This window comes from Hyla sarda, unplaced genomic scaffold, assembly GCF_029499605.1.
Source record: "Hyla sarda isolate aHylSar1 unplaced genomic scaffold, aHylSar1.hap1 scaffold_3163, whole genome shotgun sequence".
NCBI classification, from domain to species: Eukaryota; Metazoa; Chordata; class Amphibia; order Anura; family Hylidae; genus Hyla; species Hyla sarda.
This window is the reverse complement of record NW_026609894.1, coordinates 1-22729: the sequence shown is the minus strand read 5'-3', so window position 1 is coordinate 22729 and position 22729 is coordinate 1. Positions and strand designations below refer to the sequence as shown.

Below are 22729 nucleotides of genomic sequence, written 5' to 3'. Positions count from 1 at the left end.
CGACAGACAAGTCGCATCGGCTGAAAGTAGGCCAGAATGTCAGTCCATGTTGGAGCAGGTTTAGATACAGTCTAAAGTATAGATCTCAAAGTCTGTGCACAGAATTTAGCAAGGGCCTCGCACCTTCTGATGCATCAGGTAGGTGCACAATAGCATAGCCTAACCCTCTGTACTTTGGTCTATATTGATGCGGGACATAGACAGCCAGCTGATGACCAATCCATTAGTGCAATGGATGGCTGGAAGCATTTGTCTTTGCCTTTGCAATACCACAGAAGCAATGCATGGTCAATGTACAGCAATGACACACCTGTGTGAACAGCCAGGAGACCCCCCCCATGTTATGTTACATAGTTACATAGTTAGTACGGTCGAAAAAAGACATATGTCCATCAAGTTCAACCAGGGAATTAAGGGGTAGGGGTGTGGCGCGATATTGGGGAAGGGATGAGATTTTATATTTCTTCATAAGCATTAATCTTATTTTGTCAATTAGGAACATTCAGCACCCACCCGCTATCAAGGCAGCTGCCTATCATGTCATGCCCTACCTGCACAGGTGTGCTGGCTACTCAAATGATCCAATTAAGGAGGCCATTTAGTCAGCAGCAGCAGAAGTCCTGTGCCTGGACGCTCCAACAGCGGCCAGACACAAGCAGAAGCAGCAGCAGCAGCACCACCTTTTGTTTTTTGGCTGCAGCAGCAAGGCCCACAGGGCTGGCTAGCTGGCTAGCCAGCAAGCAGGTAGCAATGAAAGTAGGAATCTTTCTTTTTAACCCTGTAAGGGGGTGGTGCACTGTACCCGAAGATACTGCCATATCGGGTCAATGCATAGGGCGACGGAAGCAAGCTTCGAAATCGGCCCCCGTTCTCAAAAATCCATTTAATATATGGTCCCCAGATAGGGGACGTATCAGATATTAAACTGATAAGAACAGATACTACACTTGATCTTAGCCAAAAGGCCGAGAAGCGATAACCGTGAAAGGGGCGGGCCCAACAAGGTCCCCTTCATGGGCACTATCACTGCTTGCTGTCAGGGAGGCTGCCAGACAATTTTCCATGCACACTCTGGGCTGGGGGGCAGTCAGCCACCAGTACACACAGCAGAACCTAAACCCATACCATTATTGCTAAGCAGCAAGACAGGGGCCCATTGCACTCCCACGGGGCCTTTTTAAATGCAATCCATAACCCGGATTTGCCAGGAACCCTTCTTACTCCTCCTACTTGCATGTGACACTGGGCTTAGGATCTGCATAGGAAACACACACACAAGCACACACCTACCTTTGTTGCCTGCAGATGCCTCCTTGGCTGTCCCCAAACGGTATCAAACCAACACCCACGGGAAGCTGTAAGCATAGATGACATGCCTGCACCCCATTGGACTTACCTGTGTGGGTTAAATCCGGGTTATTTGACAACCTATGGCGGTGATGGTTCTGCTCAGGCAGAGCAGTGCTGATGCTCCTCATAAAGCTGTCGCTGCTGTGAAGGTTCTAGGTGACATCACAAATCCCTATGGTTACATACACAACAAAGCTGGGTTGTTGTTGTTTACACTCTGCAAGGCCTGTGGAAGTGAGTGACATCATAGCACTGTAGTTCTGAGGGTTCTAGATGGATGCAACAATCTCCTGTTGCTTCTATGAAGGCCATAATAGACGACATCACCAAACAGCTCCATAGTCACATACACAGCAAAGGAGAGATGTTGTTTACACCTAGTGATGTCAGTGGTATTGAGTGACATCACAGCACAGTGCTAAGGCTCCTGGGCCTGGACACAGCAGCGGCTGCAATATCTCAACGGAGAATACGTTTATATATATGTGTGTGTGTGCGCGTATATATATATATATATATATATATATATATATATATATTTCTCCGCCGAAATCACTTTTAAACCCATTTCCACCTTTTTTTCCCTTCTCTTCCTCTTACTTTTTTTTCACGTTTTTTTACGTTTTTCTCCTTTTCGCCTCTTTTCTGGGCGTATTATTCTTCTTTTTCTTCTTTTTTTTCGTCTAATGCATACCCCATCAGTGCAGCAATGCTTATTCAATACCGCCAGCAGATGGAGACACTGGGGGATAATTTTCTAAGGATTTATACTGATTTTTCCTGTCTGAATTTGTCGCACAGAAAGTTGCAGGCCAAATATGTGTGACATTTCTGCGACTTTAGCTTCTAGAGCATTTTTACAACATTATACATAGGTGCTGAATACATAAAAAGCGACTGTTCAGCGACAGACAAGTCGCATCGGCTGAAAGTAGGCCAGAATGTCAGTCCATGTTGGAGCAGGTTTAGATACAGTCTAAAGTATAGATCTCAAAGTCTGTGCACAGAATTTAGCAAGGGCCTCGCACCTTCTGATGCATCAGGTAGGTGCACAATAGCATAGCCTAACCCTCTGTACTTTGGTCTATATTGATGCGGGACATAGACAGCCAGCTGATGACCAATCCATTAGTGCAATGGATGGCTGGAAGCATTTGTCTTTGCCTTTGCAATACCACAGAAGCAATGCATGGTCAATGTACAGCAATGACACACCTGTGTGAACAGCCAGGAGACCCCCCCCCCCCCCCCCCATGTTATGTTACATAGTTACATAGTTAGTACGGTCGAAAAAAGACATATGTCCATCAAGTTCAACCAGGGAATTAAGGGGTAGGGGTGTGGCGCGATATTGGGGAAGGGATGAGATTTTATATTTCTTCATAAGCATTAATCTTATTTTGTCAATTAGGAACATTCAGCACCCACCCGCTATCAAGGCAGCTGCCTATCATGTCATGCCCTACCTGCACAGGTGTGCTGGCTACTCAAATGATCCAATTAAGGAGGCCATTTAGTCAGCAGCAGCAGAAGTCCTGTGCCTGGACGCTCCAACAGCGGCCAGACACAAGCAGAAGCAGCAGAAGCAGCAGCAGCAGCACCACCTTTTGTTTTTTGGCTGCAGCAGCAAGGCCCACAGGGCTGGCTAGCTGGCTAGCCAGCAAGCAGGTAGCAATGAAAGTAGGAATCTTTCTTTTTAACCCTGTAAGGGGGTGGTGCACTGTACCCGAAGATACTGCCATATCGGGTCAATGCATAGGGCGACGGAAGCAAGCTTCGAAATCGGCCCCCGTTCTCAAAAATCCATTTAATATATGGTCCCCAGATAGGGGACGTATCAGATATTAAACTGATAAGAACAGATACTACACTTGATCTTAGCCAAAAGGCCGAGAAGCGATAACCGTGAAAGGGGCGGGCCCAACAAGGTCCCCTTCATGGGCACTATCACTGCTTGCTGTCAGGGAGGCTGCCAGACAATTTTCCATGCACACTCTGGGCTGGGGGGCAGTCAACCACCAGTACACACAGCAGAACCTAAACCCATACCATTATTGCTAAGCAGCAAGACAGGGGCCCATTGCACTCCCACGGGGCCTTTTTAAATGCAATCCATAACCCGGATTTGCCAGGAACCCTTCTTACTCCTCCTACTTGCATGTGACACTGGGCTTAGGATCTGCATAGGAAACACACACACAAGCACACACCTACCTTTGTTGCCTGCAGATGCCTCCTTGGCTGTCCCCAAACGGTATCAAACCAACACCCACGGGAAGCTGTAAGCATAGAGGACATGCCTGCACCCCATTGGACTTACCTGTGTGGGTTAAATCCGGGTTATTTGACAACCTATGGCGGTGATGGTTCTGCTCAGGCAGAGCAGTGCTGATGCTCCTCATAAAGCTGTCGCTGCTGTGAAGGTTCTAGGTGACATCACAAATCCCTATGGTTACATACACAACAAAGCTGGGTTGTTGTTGTTTACACTCTGCAAGGCCTGTGGAAGTGAGTGACATCATAGCACTGTAGTTCTGAGGGTTCTAGATGGATGCAACAATCTCCTGTTGCTTCTATGAAGGCCATAATAGACGACATCACCAAACAGCTCCATAGTCACATACACAGCAAAGGAGAGATGTTGTTTACACCTAGTGATGTCAGTGGTATTGAGTGACATCACAGCACAGTGCTAAGGCTCCTGGGCCTGGACACAGCAGCGGCTGCAATATCTCAACGGAGAATACGTTTATATATATTTGTGTGTGTGCGCGTATATATATATATATATATATATATATATATATATATATATATATTTCTCCGCCGAAATCACTTTTAAACCCATTTCCACCTTTTTTTCCCTTCTCTTCCTCTTACTTTTTTTTCACGTTTTTTTACGTTTTTCTCCTTTTCGCCTCTTTTCTGGGCGTATTATTCTTCTTTTTCTTCTTTTTTTTCGTCTAATGCATACCCCATCAGTGCAGCAATGCTTATTCAATACCGCCAGCAGATGGAGACACTGGGGGATAATTTTCTAAGGATTTATACTGATTTTTCCTGTCTGAATTTGTCGCACAGAAAGTTGCAGGCCAAATATGTGTGACATTTCTGCGACTTTAGCTTCTAGAGCATTTTTACAACATTATACATAGGTGCTGAATACATAAAAAGCGACTGTTCAGCGACAGACAAGTCGCATCGGCTGAAAGTAGGCCAGAATGTCAGTCCATGTTGGAGCAGGTTTAGATACAGTCTAAAGTATAGATCTCAAAGTCTGTGCACAGAATTTAGCAAGGGCCTCGCACCTTCTGATGCATCAGGTAGGTGCACAATAGCATAGCCTAACCCTCTGTACTTTGGTCTATATTGATGCGGGACATAGACAGCCAGCTGATGACCAATCCATTAGTGCAATGGATGGCTGGAAGCATTTGTCTTTGCCTTTGCAATACCACAGAAGCAATGCATGGTCAATGTACAGCAATGACACACCTGTGTGAACAGCCAGGAGACCCCCCCCCCCCCCCCCATGTTATGTTACATAGTTACATAGTTAGTACGGTCGAAAAAAGACATATGTCCATCAAGTTCAACCAGGGAATTAAGGGGTAGGGGTGTGGCGCGATATTGGGGAAGGGATGAGATTTTATATTTCTTCATAAGCATTAATCTTATTTTGTCAATTAGGAACATTCAGCACCCACCCGCTATCAATGCAGCTGCCTATCATGTCATGCCCTACCTGCACAGGTGTGCTGGCTACTCAAATGATCCAATTAAGGAGGCCATTTAGTCAGCAGCAGCAGAAGTCCTGTGCCTGGACGCTCCAACAGCGGCCAGACACAAGCAGAAGCAGCAGAAGCAGCAGCAGCAGCACCACCTTTTGTTTTTTGGCTGCAGCAGCAAGGCCCACAGGGCTGGCTAGCTGGCTAGCCAGCAAGCAGGTAGCAATGAAAGTAGGAATCTTTCTTTTTAACCCTGTAAGGGGGTGGTGCACTGTACCCGAAGATACTGCCATATCGGGTCAATGCATAGGGCGACGGAAGCAAGCTTCGAAATCGGCCCCCGTTCTCAAAAATCCATTTAATATATGGTCCCCAGATAGGGGACGTATCAGATATTAAACTGATAAGAACAGATACTACACTTGATCTTAGCCAAAAGGCCGAGAAGCGATAACCGTGAAAGGGGCGGGCCCAACAAGGTCCCCTTCATGGGCACTATCACTGCTTGCTGTCAGGGAGGCTGCCAGACAATTTTCCATGCACACTCTGGGCTGGGGGGCAGTCAACCACCAGTACACACAGCAGAACCTAAACCCATACCATTATTGCTAAGCAGCAAGACAGGGGCCCATTGCACTCCCACGGGGCCTTTTTAAATGCAATCCATAACCCGGATTTGCCAGGAACCCTTCTTACTCCTCCTACTTGCATGTGACACTGGGCTTAGGATCTGCATAGGAAACACACACACAAGCACACACCTACCTTTGTTGCCTGCAGATGCCTCCTTGGCTGTCCCCAAACGGTATCAAACCAACACCCACGGGAAGCTGTAAGCATAGAGGACATGCCTGCACCCCATTGGACTTACCTGTGTGGGTTAAATCCGGGTTATTTGACAACCTATGGCGGTGATGGTTCTGCTCAGGCAGAGCAGTGCTGATGCTCCTCATAAAGCTGTCGCTGCTGTGAAGGTTCTAGGTGACATCACAAATCCCTATGGTTACATACACAACAAAGCTGGGTTGTTGTTGTTTACACTCTGCAAGGCCTGTGGAAGTGAGTGACATCATAGCACTGTAGTTCTGAGGGTTCTAGATGGATGCAACAATCTCCTGTTGCTTCTATGAAGGCCATAATAGACGACATCACCAAACAGCTCCATAGTCACATACACAGCAAAGGAGAGATGTTGTTTACACCTAGTGATGTCAGTGGTATTGAGTGACATCACAGCACAGTGCTAAGGCTCCTGGGCCTGGACACAGCAGCGGCTGCAATATCTCAACGGAGAATACGTTTATATATATGTGTGTGTGTGCGCGTATATATATATATATATATATATATATATATATATATATATATATATATTTCTCCGCCGAAATCACTTTTAAACCCATTTCCACCTTTTTTTCCCTTCTCTTCCTCTTACTTTTTTTTCACGTTTTTTTACGTTTTTCTCCTTTTCGCCTCTTTTCTGGGCGTATTATTCTTCTTTTTCTTCTTTTTTTTCGTCTAATGCATACCCCATCAGTGCAGCAATGCTTATTCAATACCGCCAGCAGATGGAGACACTGGGGGATAATTTTCTAAGGATTTATACTGATTTTTCCTGTCTGAATTTGTCGCACAGAAAGTTGCAGGCCAAATATGTGTGACATTTCTGCGACTTTAGCTTCTAGAGCATTTTTACAACATTATACATAGGTGCTGAATACATAAAAAGCGACTGTTCAGCGACAGACAAGTCGCATCGGCTGAAAGTAGGCCAGAATGTCAGTCCATGTTGGAGCAGGTTTAGATACAGTCTAAAGTATAGATCTCAAAGTCTGTGCACAGAATTTAGCAAGGGCCTCGCACCTTCTGATGCATCAGGTAGGTGCACAATAGCATAGCCTAACCCTCTGTACTTTGGTCTATATTGATGCGGGACATAGACAGCCAGCTGATGACCAATCCATTAGTGCAATGGATGGCTGGAAGCATTTGTCTTTGCCTTTGCAATACCACAGAAGCAATGCATGGTCAATGTACAGCAATGACACACCTGTGTGAACAGCCAGGAGACCCCCCCCCCCCCCATGTTATGTTACATAGTTACATAGTTAGTACGGTCGAAAAAAGACATATGTCCATCAAGTTCAACCAGGGAATTAAGGGGTAGGGGTGTGGCGCGATATTGGGGAAGGGATGAGATTTTATATTTCTTCATAAGCATTAATCTTATTTTGTCAATTAGGAACATTCAGCACCCACCCGCTATCAAGGCAGCTGCCTATCATGTCATGCCCTACCTGCAGAGGTGTGCTGGCTACTCAAATGATCCAATTAAGGAGGCCATTTAGTCAGCAGCAGCAGAAGTCCTGTGCCTGGACGCTCCAACAGCGGCCAGACACAAGCAGAAGCAGCAGAAGCAGCACCACCTTTTGTTTTTTGGCTGCAGCAGCAAGGCCCACAGGGCTGGCTAGCTGGCTAGCCAGCAAGCAGGTAGCAATGAAAGTAGGAATCTTTCTTTTTAACCCTGTAAGGGGGTGGTGCACTGTACCCGAAGATACTGCCATATCGGGTCAATGCATAGGGCGACGGAAGCAAGCTTCGAAATCGGCCCCCGTTCTCAAAAATCCATTTAATATATGGTCCCCAGATAGGGGACGTATCAGATATTAAACTGATAAGAACAGATACTACACTTGATCTTAGCCAAAAGGCCGAGAAGCGATAACCGTGAAAGGGGCGGGCCCAACAAGGTCCCCTTCATGGGCACTATCACTGCTTGCTGTCAGGGAGGCTGCCAGACAATTTTCCATGCACACTCTGGGCTGGGGGGCAGTCAACCACCAGTACACACAGCAGAACCTAAACCCATACCATTATTGCTAAGCAGCAAGACAGGGGCCCATTGCACTCCCACGGGGCCTTTTTAAATGCAATCCATAACCCGGATTTGCCAGGAACCCTTCTTACTCCTCCTACTTGCATGTGACACTGGGCTTAGGATCTGCATAGGAAACACACACACAAGCACACACCTACCTTTGTTGCCTGCAGATGCCTCCTTGGCTGTCCCCAAACGGTATCAAACCAACACCCACGGGAAGCTGTAAGCATAGAGGACATGCCTGCACCCCATTGGACTTACCTGTGTGGGTTAAATCCGGGTTATTTGACAACCTATGGCGGTGATGGTTCTGCTCAGGCAGAGCAGTGCTGATGCTCCTCATAAAGCTGTCGCTGCTGTGAAGGTTCTAGGTGACATCACAAATCCCTATGGTTACATACACAACAAAGCTGGGTTGTTGTTGTTTACACTCTGCAAGGCCTGTGGAAGTGAGTGACATCATAGCACTGTAGTTCTGAGGGTTCTAGATGGATGCAACAATCTCCTGTTGCTTCTATGAAGGCCATAATAGACGACATCACCAAACAGCTCCATAGTCACATACACAGCAAAGGAGAGATGTTGTTTACACCTAGTGATGTCAGTGGTATTGAGTGACATCACAGCACAGTGCTAAGGCTCCTGGGCCTGGACACAGCAGCGGCTGCAATATCTCAACGGAGAATACGTTTATATATATGTGTGTGTGTGCGCGTATATATATATATATATATATATATATATATATATATATATATATTTCTCCGCCGAAATCACTTTTAAACCCATTTCCACCTTTTTTTCCCTTCTCTTCCTCTTACTTTTTTTTCACGTTTTTTTACGTTTTTCTCCTTTTCGCCTCTTTTCTGGGCGTATTATTCTTCTTTTTCTTCTTTTTTTTCGTCTAATGCATACCCCATCAGTGCAGCAATGCTTATTCAATACCGCCAGCAGATGGAGACACTGGGGGATAATTTTCTAAGGATTTATACTGATTTTTCCTGTCTGAATTTGTCGCACAGAAAGTTGCAGGCCAAATATGTGTGACATTTCTGCGACTTTAGCTTCTAGAGCATTTTTACAACATTATACATAGGTGCTGAATACATAAAAAGCGACTGTTCAGCGACAGACAAGTCGCATCGGCTGAAAGTAGGCCAGAATGTCAGTCCATGTTGGAGCAGGTTTAGATACAGTCTAAAGTATAGATCTCAAAGTCTGTGCACAGAATTTAGCAAGGGCCTCGCACCTTCTGATGCATCAGGTAGGTGCACAATAGCATAGCCTAACCCTCTGTACTTTGGTCTATATTGATGCGGGACATAGACAGCCAGCTGATGACCAATCCATTAGTGCAATGGATGGCTGGAAGCATTTGTCTTTGCCTTTGCAATACCACAGAAGCAATGCATGGTCAATGTACAGCAATGACACACCTGTGTGAACAGCCAGGAGACCCCCCCCCCCCCCCCATGTTATGTTACATAGTTACATAGTTAGTACGGTCGAAAAAAGACATATGTCCATCAAGTTCAACCAGGGAATTAAGGGGTAGGGGTGTGGCGCGATATTGGGGAAGGGATGAGATTTTATATTTCTTCATAAGCATTAATCTTATTTTGTCAATTAGGAACATTCAGCACCCACCCGCTATCAAGGCAGCTGCCTATCATGTCATGCCCTACCTGCACAGGTGTGCTGGCTACTCAAATGATCCAATTAAGGAGGCCATTTAGTCAGCAGCAGCAGAAGTCCTGTGCCTGGACGCTCCAACAGCGGCCAGACACAAGCAGAAGCAGCAGAAGCAGCAGCAGCAGCACCACCTTTTGTTTTTTGGCTGCAGCAGCAGCAAGGCCCACAGGGCTGGCTAGCTGGCTAGCCAGCAAGCAGGTAGCAATGAAAGTAGGAATCTTTCTTTTTAACCCTGTAAGGGGGTGGTGCACTGTACCCGAAGATACTGCCATATCGGGTCAATGCATAGGGCGACGGAAGCAAGCTTCGAAATCGGCCCCCGTTCTCAAAAATCCATTTAATATATGGTCCCCAGATAGGGGACGTATCAGATATTAAACTGATAAGAACAGATAAGGTTTCAACAAAATTTTATTGAATAAATAAGAAACCATACAAAATTTAAAATGCAAAATAATAAAAGGTTCACAAAAGTTTTAAAATACAAATAATAAAACCAGTAATAAAAGGAGAAAAAATAAAAATGGCAGGATAAAACATTATACAAATGTCATAAAAACTGATTATACTGTTATTTCGTTCCATAGAGGCAGACACCACATGGATGCTGCCTCGCTGGCCCCCAACTGTTTCTTGTCTCTTAGGTAATAGATGTACATCTCACTCAGGGCCAGCTTTATACAGTTTTTAACATCAATAAAATCATGTTTAAAAAGTAAGATGTTCCTAACTTTCCAGATGGCATTTTTAAAACAATTAATAATCATCCAGCAGATCATCTGCTGTTTAAAATTGGGGCAGTTAAAAAGACCGTAAAAGACACATTCGTGATTAAAATCTTTTAGGCCGCAGGCCCACTTCAAAAGTGGGCCTACCTTCCTCCAAAGCTCCCGTGCAAAAGGGCAGTTCCAAAATATGTGCAGCACCGTTTCGTCCACTCCGCAGCCATCTCTCGGGCACTTGGCTCTCGCCACCAGTCCTCGCCTGTGCTGGAACTCACGAGTAGGGAGGCACTGGTGGACGATTGCCCAGGCAAGATCCCTGTGTACATTCGCCAGAAACTTCCCGTACACGTTCCGCCATACCTTTTTGGATCTTGCCTGTGTGAAATTGGACACTGCCAGGGTAACCTCACTCCGCCTGAGGACCTTTGATACCTTTCTCTGGTCCCCCAGTATGTCAGGCTCCAAATCTTGGAGACCTAGGAGCCTGACTGTCTTTTCCAACACCACATAATGTTTTGGGGGACACAGAAGCACCGGAGCGTTCAGAGGGATGCGCAACCATCTTTTAAAAACCATGCCCGCAGCGTACCTTAAAAAGCAGCTAAAAATGCCATCGGATTTAATAATTTTAAAACAGAAACAGAAATACTTTATGTAAAAGAAAGTAAAAAGGTTAGGAACATCTTTCCCGCCATTATCTTTACTTTTGTACATAAAATCACGCTTTAATTTCTCCATTTTTGAACCCCATAAAAAAGAAAAAACAATTCTAGTTACTTTTTTAATGTATAAAATAGATGGAGGAAATACCATGGCAATGTATAGCATAATAGGGAGTAAAACCATCTTTATTATTAAAATCTTCCCCTCCATGGTAAGGTTTCTAAGATTCCACATTAAAATCTTCTTCTCCATCTTAGCTATAGCTGAATCCCAGTTAGGGCTCCCATCATTGACCTGGTTAAAAACAATACCTAAAACTTTAATTTGATCCTGTTGCATTGTGACTCCTGGGGTGATGGATGAATCCCAGGAGCCAATATAAAAACAGTCACATTTATCTGTGTTTAGCTTAAAACCAGAGACCTCGCAGAAATAGCTGGTGTTCCTCAATGCCCCCCTCATGGATGGAGAGTCCGGGCACAGTATGGTGACATCATCCATGTACCCCAACACCTTTAGATGGGTCCCTCCTCCACCAGGTATCGGTACGCCTCTTACTACCCGGTCTTTTCTGAGGAGGGCCATCAGTGGTTCGATTGCGCAAATAAAAAGGAGTGGGGACAGGGGGCAGCCCTGTTTGACACCTGATAAAAGAGGAACACCGCTGGTTAAAAAGCCATTAACAGAGACTTGACTAAAACAGGATCGGTATAAAAGCATGATTCGGCTTAAAATCGTTTCAGGCACTGCCATCTTTTTAAGAACTAAAAACAGGTATTCATGGGAGACCCTATCAAAGGCTTTTTCAAAGTCTAAGGATAAAATTGCTACAGTTTGATTTCTATCCTTAAAATACCATAAAACATCTCTTAAAATATTTAGGGATTCAGCTATAGACCTTCCAGGTACCCCACAAACCTGATTTGGGTGAATTAATTTATGAATAAAAGGTTTAAAACGGACAGCTAATAACTTGGCTAAAACTTTATAATCGACATTTAAAAGTGTGATGGGGCGCCAATTTTTTAGCATATCCTTTTCACCCTTTTTAAAAAGTAATGATACAATCCCCCTCCTCCAGGAAGGGGGAAGTTCATTAACAATAAAAGTTTCTTTATACAATAAAACCATATCATCCTTTAAAATATCCCAAAAAGCTAAATAAAATTCGATGGGTAAACCATCTTCCCCAGGGGCCTTCCCACTAGAAAAACTTTTAAAAACAAATAAAAGTTCATCTAAGTTAAGATCACGGGATAAAACCTCCTGGTCTAAAACATCTAGCTTAAAATCAAGGGAATTAAGAACATGTTCTAAAAAGGATGGATTAAGATCTTTCTTATTAAAAAGAAGCTGGTAGAAGTTAAAAACTGCATCTAACATGCCTTTTGGAGTGGATTCACCCTCAAGGCTTTGGATGATATCCCTCCTATTCATCACTTTTTTAAAAAAGAAACGGGAACATTTCTCGCCCTCCTCCAGGTGCTGCACATGTGAGTTAAAAATGATTTGTTTCCCTTTCTTTTCTATGGCATGTTTTATTTCAGTTTTAAGGTTTAAAATATCATTTTCTACATCCATACCAGCTTCTTTCAATTTAAAAAGTACATTTAAACGCATGTTAAGAACATAAAACCACTGTTTTTCCATTTTTGCCTTCTTCTTACCTGCTTTGATAAAAAAAAATCTGATTTTAGATTTGGTGCCCTCCCACCAGTGCAGCATAGGCTCGTGGGGTTTTCTTTGTGATTGCCAGCATTGGTAGGTCCGCACAAACTCCTCTTTTATCTCAGGGTCCTCTAGGAGTGTGGTGTTTAATCTCCAGAGGCCCCTTTTTGCTTTTTGCTCCCCCTCTAGCTCCAGGCCCACCAAGAGGAGCTTATGATCAGAGAAGATATTCTGCTCGAGCGTGCATTTCAGGGGTTTAAAAGCTCTAGAGGAAAAAATAAAATCGATTCTGGAGCTCACTCTTCCATTGGACCATGTGGCGCCTGGGTCCTCCGGCAAGAGATCCTTCCAGCAATCTTTCAAATTAAAATCATCAATAAAATTTTTAAGCAGGTAAGAAGTGCGGTCTTTACGATTAATATCCCCACCCTGCCGGTGTTCCCCATCACGTATGCAGTTAAAATCACCTCCCACCAGCAGGGGGGAAGACCCAACACAAAACAGTGGTAAAATTTCAAATAGTTCTGCCCGCTCCTGTTTATCAGGAGGGGCATACACATTTAAAACACGAATTAAAAGTCCATTAAAATATAGATGAATTAAAAGAGCTCTGCCAGGCACAATCTCAGTTACTGTATGAATAGAAAAGGACTGGCCTCGGCAGAGCAGCCCAACACCCACAGAACGACAGTCATTTGCACCGGACCATATGGATGGGCCCAGCTTCCAGTCTTCTTTTAAGTCTTTATAGTCCATTTTACTAGGGATTCCACATTCTTGTAGCAGGCAAAGGTCAAAGTCACATGTCTCTAGATAAGAAAATAAAGCAGCCCTGCGATCAGGGCTCTTTAAGGACCTCACATTGAGTGAGGCAATTTTTACAGGGATAGGCATAGTTTATGGAGAGTCCGTGCTTGGAGAATCAAAGTCAATAATAAGCTGCGTACCGTCATCCCCCGCCTGCGGGGTCATCAGCTCCTTGATGTTCTGAGGGTCGGAGCTTGAGATCGATGATGCCCCGACCCTGAGCTCGCTCTCGTCCGAACTACGGCACGCCGCTTTCCTTTGAATGTCTTCCTCTTCTTCTTCTCTTTGTCTTTTAAATGTCACACTGCTGTCCATATCCTCTGTGTTGCTCTCACTCGATGTAATCTCTGGCCCCCGGCTGATGGATCTGCGTCTTCTTTCATCATTTGACGACTGGAACTGCTGCACAGGGGCCTGTGAGGCCTCTTTTCCGGAACCTTTGCCGCTACCTTGGGAAGTTTTCATCGCTTGTTCCCCAGCAAGCGTTGCTGAGGACTGTTGCTCCAACTTCCCCATCGATCGACGATGGCCAGTTTTACCCACCGGGTCCACTGCTGGCGGGGCAGCAAACCCTGGTTTGGCGCCACTTGTCTTCTTGGCCCTGTCCTGTATAGGCGGAGTAACAGGACCGGGCTCAGACCTGGCCACCTGGCTCCCCTTCCGGCGGGCTTTCACCGGGGCCTCTTCGTCCGGAGCAGGGCGACCCTGGGCCAAGCCAGTACCTGGCTTATGCTGCAATTTTGGGTCCACTTTTGCCCCCACCGAGGCCCGTCGGCTGCCACCCGCCACAGGTGAGCCCCCTTCAGAAGTTTCGGCGGGCTCTTGAGCCAGGTAGGAAGTCGATCGACGTCTTTCAATTTCCCGGGCAGTAAACTCGATCACCCGCCCGGGCTTCGTGGAATCCCCATGGCCTCCCCCTAGCACTACCACCGGTGGGCCCCCCGATGGAGCACCAGAGGTCTTGGGCCTGGACCCATCAGTACCTGCCATCTGGGGTTTGGGCATCTTAAAAAAGGACGTCTTTTGTCCTGTCCCCTCTTTGGGTGGGCCCAGCCTTGACCCACCCATCGTAGTTTTTGCTTTATGGGGACAGGAATTAAAATCGTGATTTTCCTCTCCGCAGAGGTTGCACCTTATCGTATGGCTACATCTTGAGGCTATGTGACCTTCTTGGCCACACCTATTGCAGCGAATCACACGCTCCGCGCCGCAGGTCTCCTGGGTGTGGCCAAACCTCAAGCAATTTCGGCAATACATAGGCATTTGAGGATAGAACAGGAAGCCCCGAACTCTCCCGATGGCAAAATTTGGGGGCGGATGGCAAAGACCCCCAATACCACCGGGATCCTTACGGAGCTTGACCCAGAACTTCCTCTTGCCGTTCCAGAACCGCACGGAGTTCAAGATTTTGTTTGCGAATCGCACCTCTTCGCAGTATCGCCGAAGAAAAGTGGCTATATCCTCCGTGGTCACATGAGGGCTGTGCATAGCCACCACCAACGGTATATGTTCCTCACCATAGAGGAACTGGAACGAAAGACCGTCGAGTCGATCGTCCCTCTGGTCCGCACCAGACAAGGTTGCATAGATGTTATCGCAACACGCCGTGGCCGTGAAGGTGACGGTATACAGGCCACGGCTTTCCTGGTCATTTAGACACAGGATGTCCTCCCTATTGAGGCGGAAGTAGTCAAGAAGAATCACCTCCGCAATGAAGCGGAGGTTCTTCAACTGACGATGGCTCTCCGACACCTCTATGCGGATGGTATTTCGCATCGACATTTCCCCAGAGGGGAAAGCCCAGGAGAACGGCATCTTCCACACCCAGGGACTAAGCCCCTTCCCCAATAGCAGCAGGGGCTCGGAATCCCGCTATAAAAGCGGAACCCTTACCCAAGGCAGAGGTCGGGGGTACCCTAGGTGCTTCCGAAGCTACAGGTAACGCTCAACGTACCGAAAATGCCTTCTGAGACACAAGGTCCCAGAGACAGGGGGATCGCAACCCGTTGTCCGTGGACTAAGCCCGCTCCCCAATAGCAGCAAGGGGGTGAAGTCCCTCCGTAAGGAGAGACAATCCCCCAAGGCCGAGAAGCGGGGTACCACAGACACCTTCCGACCAGACCAAATGCAGATACTACACTTGATCTTAGCCAAAAGGCCGAGAAGCGATAACCGTGAAAGGGGCGGGCCCAACAAGGTCCCCTTCATGGGCACTATCACTGCTTGCTGTCAGGGAGGCTGCCAGACAATTTTCCATGCACACTCTGGGCTGGGGGGCAGTCAACCACCAGTACACACAGCAGAACCTAAACCCATACCATTATTGCTAAGCAGCAAGACAGGGGCCCATTGCACTCCCACGGGGCCTTTTTAAATGCAATCCATAACCCGGATTTGCCAGGAACCCTTCTTACTCCTCCTACTTGCATGTGACACTGGGCTTAGGATCTGCATAGGAAACACACACACAAGCACACACCTACCTTTGTTGCCTGCAGATGCCTCCTTGGCTGTCCCCAAACGGTATCAAACCAACACCCACGGGAAGCTGTAAGCATAGAGGACATGCCTGCACCCCATTGGACTTACCTGTGTGGGTTAAATCCGGGTTATTTGACAACCTATGGCGGTGATGGTTCTGCTCAGGCAGAGCAGTGCTGATGCTCCTCATAAAGCTGTCGCTGCTGTGAAGGTTCTAGGTGACATCACAAATCCCTATGGTTACATACACAACAAAGCTGGGTTGTTGTTGTTTACACTCTGCAAGGCCTGTGGAAGTGAGTGACATCATAGCACTGTAGTTCTGAGGGTTCTAGATGGATGCAACAATCTCCTGTTGCTTCTATGAAGGCCATAATAGACGACATCACCAAACAGCTCCATAGTCACATACACAGCAAAGGAGAGATGTTGTTTACACCTAGTGATGTCAGTGGTATTGAGTGACATCACAGCACAGTGCTAAGGCTCCTGGGCCTGGACACAGCAGCGGCTGCAATATCTCAACGGAGAATACGTTTATATATATGTGTGTGTGTGCGCGTATATATATATATATATATATATATATATATATATATATATATATATATATATTTCTCCGCCGAAATCACTTTTAAACCCATTTCCACCTTTTTTTCCCTTCTCTTCCTCTTACTTTTTTTTCACGTTTTTTTACGTTTTTCTCCTTTTCGCCTCTTTTCTGGGCGTATTATTCTTCTTTTTCTTCTTTTTTTTCGTCTAATGCATACCCCATCAGTGCAGCAATGCTTATTCAATACCGCCAGCAGATGGAGACACTGGGGGATAATTTTCTAAGGATTTATACTGATTTTTCCTGTCTGAATTTGTCGCACAGAAAGTTGCAGGCCAAATATGTGTGACATTTCTGCGACTTTAGCTTCTAGAGCATTTTTACAACATTATACATAGGTGCTGAATACATAAAAAGCGACTGTTCAGCGACAGACAAGTCGCATCGGCTGAAAGTAGGCCAGAATGTCAGTCCATGTTGGAGCAGGTTTAGATACAGTCTAAAGTATAGATCTCAAAGTCTGTGCACAGAATTTAGCAAGGGCCTCGCACCTTCTGATGCATCAGGTAGGTGCACAATAGCATAGCCTAACCCTCTGTACTTTGGTCTATATTGATGCGGGACATAGACAGCCAGCTGATGACCAATCCATTAGTGCAATGGATGGCTGGAAGCATTTGTCTTTGCCTTTGCAATACCACAGAAGCAATGCATGGTCAATGTACAGCAATGACACACCTGTGTGAACAGCCAGGAGACCCCCCCCCCCCCCCCCATGTTATGTTACATAGTTACATAGTTAGTACGGTCGAAAAAAGACATATGTCCATCAAGTTCAACCAGGGAATTAAGGGGTAGGGGTGTGGCGCGATATTGGGGAAGGGATGAGATTTTATATTTCTTCATAAGCATTAATCTTATTTTGTCAATTAGGAACATTCAGCACCCACCCGCTATCAAGGCAGCTGCCTATCATGTCATGCCCTACCTGCACAGGTGTGCTGGCTACTCAAATGATCCAATTAAGGAGGCCATTTAGTCAGCAGCAGCAGAAGTCCTGTGCCTGGACGCTCCAACAGCGGCCAGACACAAGCAGAAGCAGCAGAAGCAGCAGCAGCAGCACCACCTTTTGTTTTTTGGCTGCAGCAGCAAGGCCCACAGGGCTGGCTAGCTGGCTAGCCAGCAAGCAGGTAGCAATGAAAGTAGGAATCTTTCTTTTTAACCCTGTAAGGGGGTGGTGCACTGTACCCGAAGATACTGCCATATCGGGTCAATGCATAGGGCGACGGAAGCAAGCTTCGAAATCGGCCCCCGTTCTCAAAAATCCATTTAATATATGGTCCCCAGATAGGGGACGTATCAGATATTAAACTGATAAGAACAGATACTACACTTGATCTTAGCCAAAAGGCCGAGAAGCGATAACCGTGAAAGGGGCGGGCCCAACAAGGTCCCCTTCATGGGCACTATCACTGCTTGCTGTCAGGGAGGCTGCCAGACAATTTTCCATGCACACTCTGGGCTGGGGGGCAGTCAACCACCAGTACACACAGCAGAACCTAAACCCATACCATTATTGCTAAGCAGCAAGACAGGGGCCCATTGCACTCCCACGGGGCCTTTTTAAATGCAATCCATAACCCGGATTTGCCAGGAACCCTTCTTACTCCTCCTACTTGCATGTGACACTGGGCTTAGGATCTGCATAGGAAACACACACACAAGCACACACCTACCTTTGTTGCCTGCAGATGCCTCCTTGGCTGTCCCCAAACGGTATCAAACCAACACCCACGGGAAGCTGTAAGCATAGAGGACATGCCTGCACCCCATTGGACTTACCTGTGTGGGTTAAATCCGGGTTATTTGACAACCTATGGCGGTGATGGTTCTGCTCAGGCAGAGCAGTGCTGATGCTCCTCATAAAGCTGTCGCTGCTGTGAAGGTTCTAGGTGACATCACAAATCCCTATGGTTACATACACAACAAAGCTGGGTTGTTGTTGTTTACACTCTGCAAGGCCTGTGGAAGTGAGTGACATCATAGCACTGTAGTTCTGAGGGTTCTAGATGGATGCAACAATCTCCTGTTGCTTCTATGAAGGCCATAATAGACGACATCACCAAACAGCTCCATAGTCACATACACAGCAAAGGAGAGATGTTGTTTACACCTAGTGATGTCAGTGGTATTGAGTGACATCACAGCACAGTGCTAAGGCTCCTGGGCCTGGACACAGCAGCGGCTGCAATATCTCAACGGAGAATACGTTTATATATATGTGTGTGTGTGCGCGTATATATATATATATATATATATATATATATATATATATATATTTCTCCGCCGAAATCACTTTTAAACCCATTTCCACCTTTTTTTCCCTTCTCTTCCTCTTACTTTTTTTTCACGTTTTTTTACGTTTTTCTCCTTTTCGCCTCTTTTCTGGGCGTATTATTCTTCTTTTTCTTCTTTTTTTTCGTCTAATGCATACCCCATCAGTGCAGCAATGCTTATTCAATACCGCCAGCAGATGGAGACACTGGGGGATAATTTTCTAAGGATTTATACTGATTTTTCCTGTCTGAATTTGTCGCACAGAAAGTTGCAGGCCAAATATGTGTGACATTTCTGCGACTTTAGCTTCTAGAGCATTTTTACAACATTATACATAGGTGCTGAATACATAAAAAGCGACTGTTCAGCGACAGACAAGTCGCATCGGCTGAAAGTAGGCCAGAATGTCAGTCCATGTTGGAGCAGGTTTAGATACAGTCTAAAGTATAGATCTCAAAGTCTGTGCACAGAATTTAGCAAGGGCCTCGCACCTTCTGATGCATCAGGTAGGTGCACAATAGCATAGCCTAACCCTCTGTACTTTGGTCTATATTGATGCGGGACATAGACAGCCAGCTGATGACCAATCCATTAGTGCAATGGATGGCTGGAAGCATTTGTCTTTGCCTTTGCAATACCACAGAAGCAATGCATGGTCAATGTACAGCAATGACACACCTGTGTGAACAGCCAGGAGACCCCCCCCCCCCCCCATGTTATGTTACATAGTTACATAGTTAGTACGGTCGAAAAAAGACATATGTCCATCAAGTTCAACCAGGGAATTAAGGGGTAGGGGTGTGGCGCGATATTGGGGAAGGGATGAGATTTTATATTTCTTCATAAGCATTAATCTTATTTTGTCAATTAGGAACATTCAGCACCCACCCGCTATCAAGGCAGCTGCCTATCATGTCATGCCCTACCTGCACAGGTGTGCTGGCTACTCAAATGATCCAATTAAGGAGGCCATTTAGTCAGCAGCAGCAGAAGTCCTGTGCCTGGACGCTCCAACAGCGGCCAGACACAAGCAGAAGCAGCAGAAGCAGCAGCAGCAGCACCACCTTTTGTTTTTTGGCTGCAGCAGCAAGGCCCACAGGGCTGGCTAGCTGGCTAGCCAGCAAGCAGGTAGCAATGAAAGTAGGAATCTTTCTTTTTAACCCTGTAAGGGGGTGGTGCACTGTACCCGAAGATACTGCCATATCGGGTCAATGCATAGGGCGACGGAAGCAAGCTTCGAAATCGGCCCCCGTTCTCAAAAATCCATTTAATATATGGTCCCCAGATAGGGGACGTATCAGATATTAAACTGATAAGAACAGATACTACACTTGATCTTAGCCAAAAGGCCGAGAAGCGATAACCGTGAAAGGGGCGGGCCCAACAAGGTCCCCTTCATGGGCACTATCACTGCTTGCTGTCAGGGAGGCTGCCAGACAATTTTCCATGCACACTCTGGGCTGGGGGGCAGTCAACCACCAGTACACACAGCAGAACCTAAACCCATACCATTATTGCTAAGCAGCAAGACAGGGGCCCATTGCACTCCCACGGGGCCTTTTTAAATGCAATCCATAACCCGGATTTGCCAGGAACCCTTCTTACTCCTCCTACTTGCATGTGACACTGGGCTTAGGATCTGCATAGGAAACACACACACAAGCACACACCTACCTTTGTTGCCTGCAGATGCCTCCTTGGCTGTCCCCAAACGGTATCAAACCAACACCCACGGGAAGCTGTAAGCATAGAGGACATGCCTGCACCCCATTGGACTTACCTGTGTGGGTTAAATCCGGGTTATTTGACAACCTATGGCGGTGATGGTTCTGCTCAGGCAGAGCAGTGCTGATGCTCCTCATAAAGCTGTCGCTGCTGTGAAGGTTCTAGGTGACATCACAAATCCCTATGGTTACATACACAACAAAGCTGGGTTGTTGTTGTTTACACTCTGCAAGGCCTGTGGAAGTGAGTGACATCATAGCACTGTAGTTCTGAGGGTTCTAGATGGATGCAACAATCTCCTGTTGCTTCTATGAAGGCCATAATAGACGACATCACCAAACAGCTCCATAGTCACATACACAGCAAAGGAGAGATGTTGTTTACACCTAGTGATGTCAGTGGTATTGAGTGACATCACAGCACAGTGCTAAGGCTCCTGGGCCTGGTACACAGCAGCGGCTGCAATATCTCAACGGAGAATACGTTTATATATATGTGTGTGTGTGCGCGTATATATATATATATATATATTAATATATATAAATATATATATTTCTCCGCCGAAATCACTTTTAAACCCATTTCCACCTTTTTTTCCCTTCTCTTCCTCTTACTTTTTTTTCACGTTTTTTTACGTTTTTCTCCTTTTCGCCTCTTTTCTGGGCGTATTATTCTTCTTTTTCTTCTTTTTTTCGTCTAATGCATACCCCATCAGTGCAGCAATGCTTATTCAATACCGCCAAGCCAGATGGAGACACTGGGGGATAATTTTCTAAGGATTTATACTGATTTTTCCTGTCTGAATTTGTCGCACAGAAAGTTGCAGGCCAAATATGTGTGACATTTCTGCGACTTTAGCTTCTAGAGCATTTTTACAACATTATACATAGGTGCTGAATACATAAAAAGCGACTGTTCAGCGACAGACAAGTCGCATCGGCTGAAAGTAGGCCAGAATGTCAGTCCATGTTGGAGCAGGTTTAGATACAAGTCTAAAGTATAGATCTCAAAGTCTGTGCACAGAATTTAGCAAGGGCCTCGCACCTTCTGATGCATCAGGTAGGTGCACAATAGCATAGCCTAACCCTCTGTACTTTGGTCTATATTGATGCGGGACATAGACAGCCAGCTGATGACCAATCCATTAGTGCAATGGATGGCTGGAAGCATTTGTCTTTGCCTTTGCAATACCACAGAAGCAATGCATGGTCAATGTACAGCAATGACACACCTGTGTGAACAGCCAGGAGACCCCCCCCCCCCCCCCCCCATGTTATGTTACATAGTTACATAGTTAGTACGGTCGAAAAAAGACATATGTCCATCAAGTTCAACCAGGGAATTAAGGGGGTAGGGGTGTGGCGCGATATTGGGGAAGGGATGAGATTTTATATTTCTTCATAAGCATTAATCTTATTTTGTCAATTAGGAACATTCAGCACCCCACCCGCTATCAAGGCAGCTGCCTATCATGTCATGCCCTACCTGCACAGGTGTGCTGGCTACTCAAATGATCCAATTAAGGAGGCCATTTAGTCAGCAGCAGCAGAAGTCCTGTGCCTGGACGCTCCAACAGCGGCCAGACACAAGCAGAAGCAGCAGAAGCAGCAGCAGCAGCACCACCTTTTGTTTTTTGGCTGCAGCAGCAAGGCCCACAGGGCTGGCTAGCTGGCTAGCCAGCAAGCAGGTAGCAATGAAAGTAGGAATCTTTCTTTTTAACCCTGTAAGGGGGTGGTGCACTGTACCCGAAGATACTGCCATATCGGGTCAATGCATAGGGCGACGGAAGCAAGCTTCGAAATCGGCCCCCGTTCTCAAAAATCCATTTAATATATGGTCCCCAGATAGGGGACGTATCAGATATTAAACTGATAAGAACAGATACTACACTTGATCTTAGCCAAAAGGCCGAGAAGCGATAACCGTGAAAGGGGCGGGCCCAACAAGGTCCCCTTCATGGGCACTATCACTGCTTGCTGTCAGGGAGGCTGCCAGACAATTTTCCATGCACACTCTGGGCTGGGGGGCAGTCAACCACCAGTACACACAGCAGAACCTAAACCCATACCATTATTGCTAAGCAGCAAGACAGGGGCCCATTGCACTCCCACGGGGCCTT

General features: G+C 46.2%; 8 non-coding genes and 1 pseudogene across 8 annotated transcripts; all 9 read right to left on the bottom strand.

The window, feature by feature from the left end:
• Nucleotides 1-786: 786 nt before the first annotated feature.
• LOC130329369 (U2 spliceosomal RNA) lies at nucleotides 787-977 on the bottom strand. The gene has a single exon (XR_008872958.1). It is a non-coding gene; the product is annotated as a U2 spliceosomal RNA (small nuclear RNA).
• A 2083-nt stretch (nucleotides 978-3060) lies between these two features.
• On the bottom strand, nucleotides 3061-3251 carry LOC130329368 (U2 spliceosomal RNA). The gene has a single exon (XR_008872957.1). It is a non-coding gene; the product is annotated as a U2 spliceosomal RNA (small nuclear RNA).
• A 2088-nt stretch (nucleotides 3252-5339) lies between these two features.
• Nucleotides 5340-5530, bottom strand: LOC130329376 (U2 spliceosomal RNA). Its single transcript, XR_008872963.1, has one exon. It is a non-coding gene; the product is annotated as a U2 spliceosomal RNA (small nuclear RNA).
• A 2080-nt stretch (nucleotides 5531-7610) lies between these two features.
• Nucleotides 7611-7801, bottom strand: LOC130329375 (U2 spliceosomal RNA). The gene has a single exon (XR_008872962.1). It is a non-coding gene; the product is annotated as a U2 spliceosomal RNA (small nuclear RNA).
• Nucleotides 7802-9891: 2090 nt separating this feature from the next.
• On the bottom strand, nucleotides 9892-10077 carry LOC130329370 (U2 spliceosomal RNA). Its single transcript, XR_008872959.1, has one exon. It is a non-coding gene; the product is annotated as a U2 spliceosomal RNA (small nuclear RNA).
• A 5389-nt stretch (nucleotides 10078-15466) lies between these two features.
• Nucleotides 15467-15684, bottom strand: LOC130329371 (U2 spliceosomal RNA; annotated as a pseudogene).
• A 2096-nt stretch (nucleotides 15685-17780) lies between these two features.
• On the bottom strand, nucleotides 17781-17971 carry LOC130329374 (U2 spliceosomal RNA). The gene has a single exon (XR_008872961.1). It is a non-coding gene; the product is annotated as a U2 spliceosomal RNA (small nuclear RNA).
• A 2084-nt stretch (nucleotides 17972-20055) lies between these two features.
• LOC130329373 (U2 spliceosomal RNA) lies at nucleotides 20056-20246 on the bottom strand. Its single transcript, XR_008872960.1, has one exon. It is a non-coding gene; the product is annotated as a U2 spliceosomal RNA (small nuclear RNA).
• Nucleotides 20247-22339: 2093 nt separating this feature from the next.
• Nucleotides 22340-22530, bottom strand: LOC130329367 (U2 spliceosomal RNA). Its single transcript, XR_008872956.1, has one exon. It is a non-coding gene; the product is annotated as a U2 spliceosomal RNA (small nuclear RNA).
• Between the last annotated feature and the right edge of the window lie 199 nt (nucleotides 22531-22729).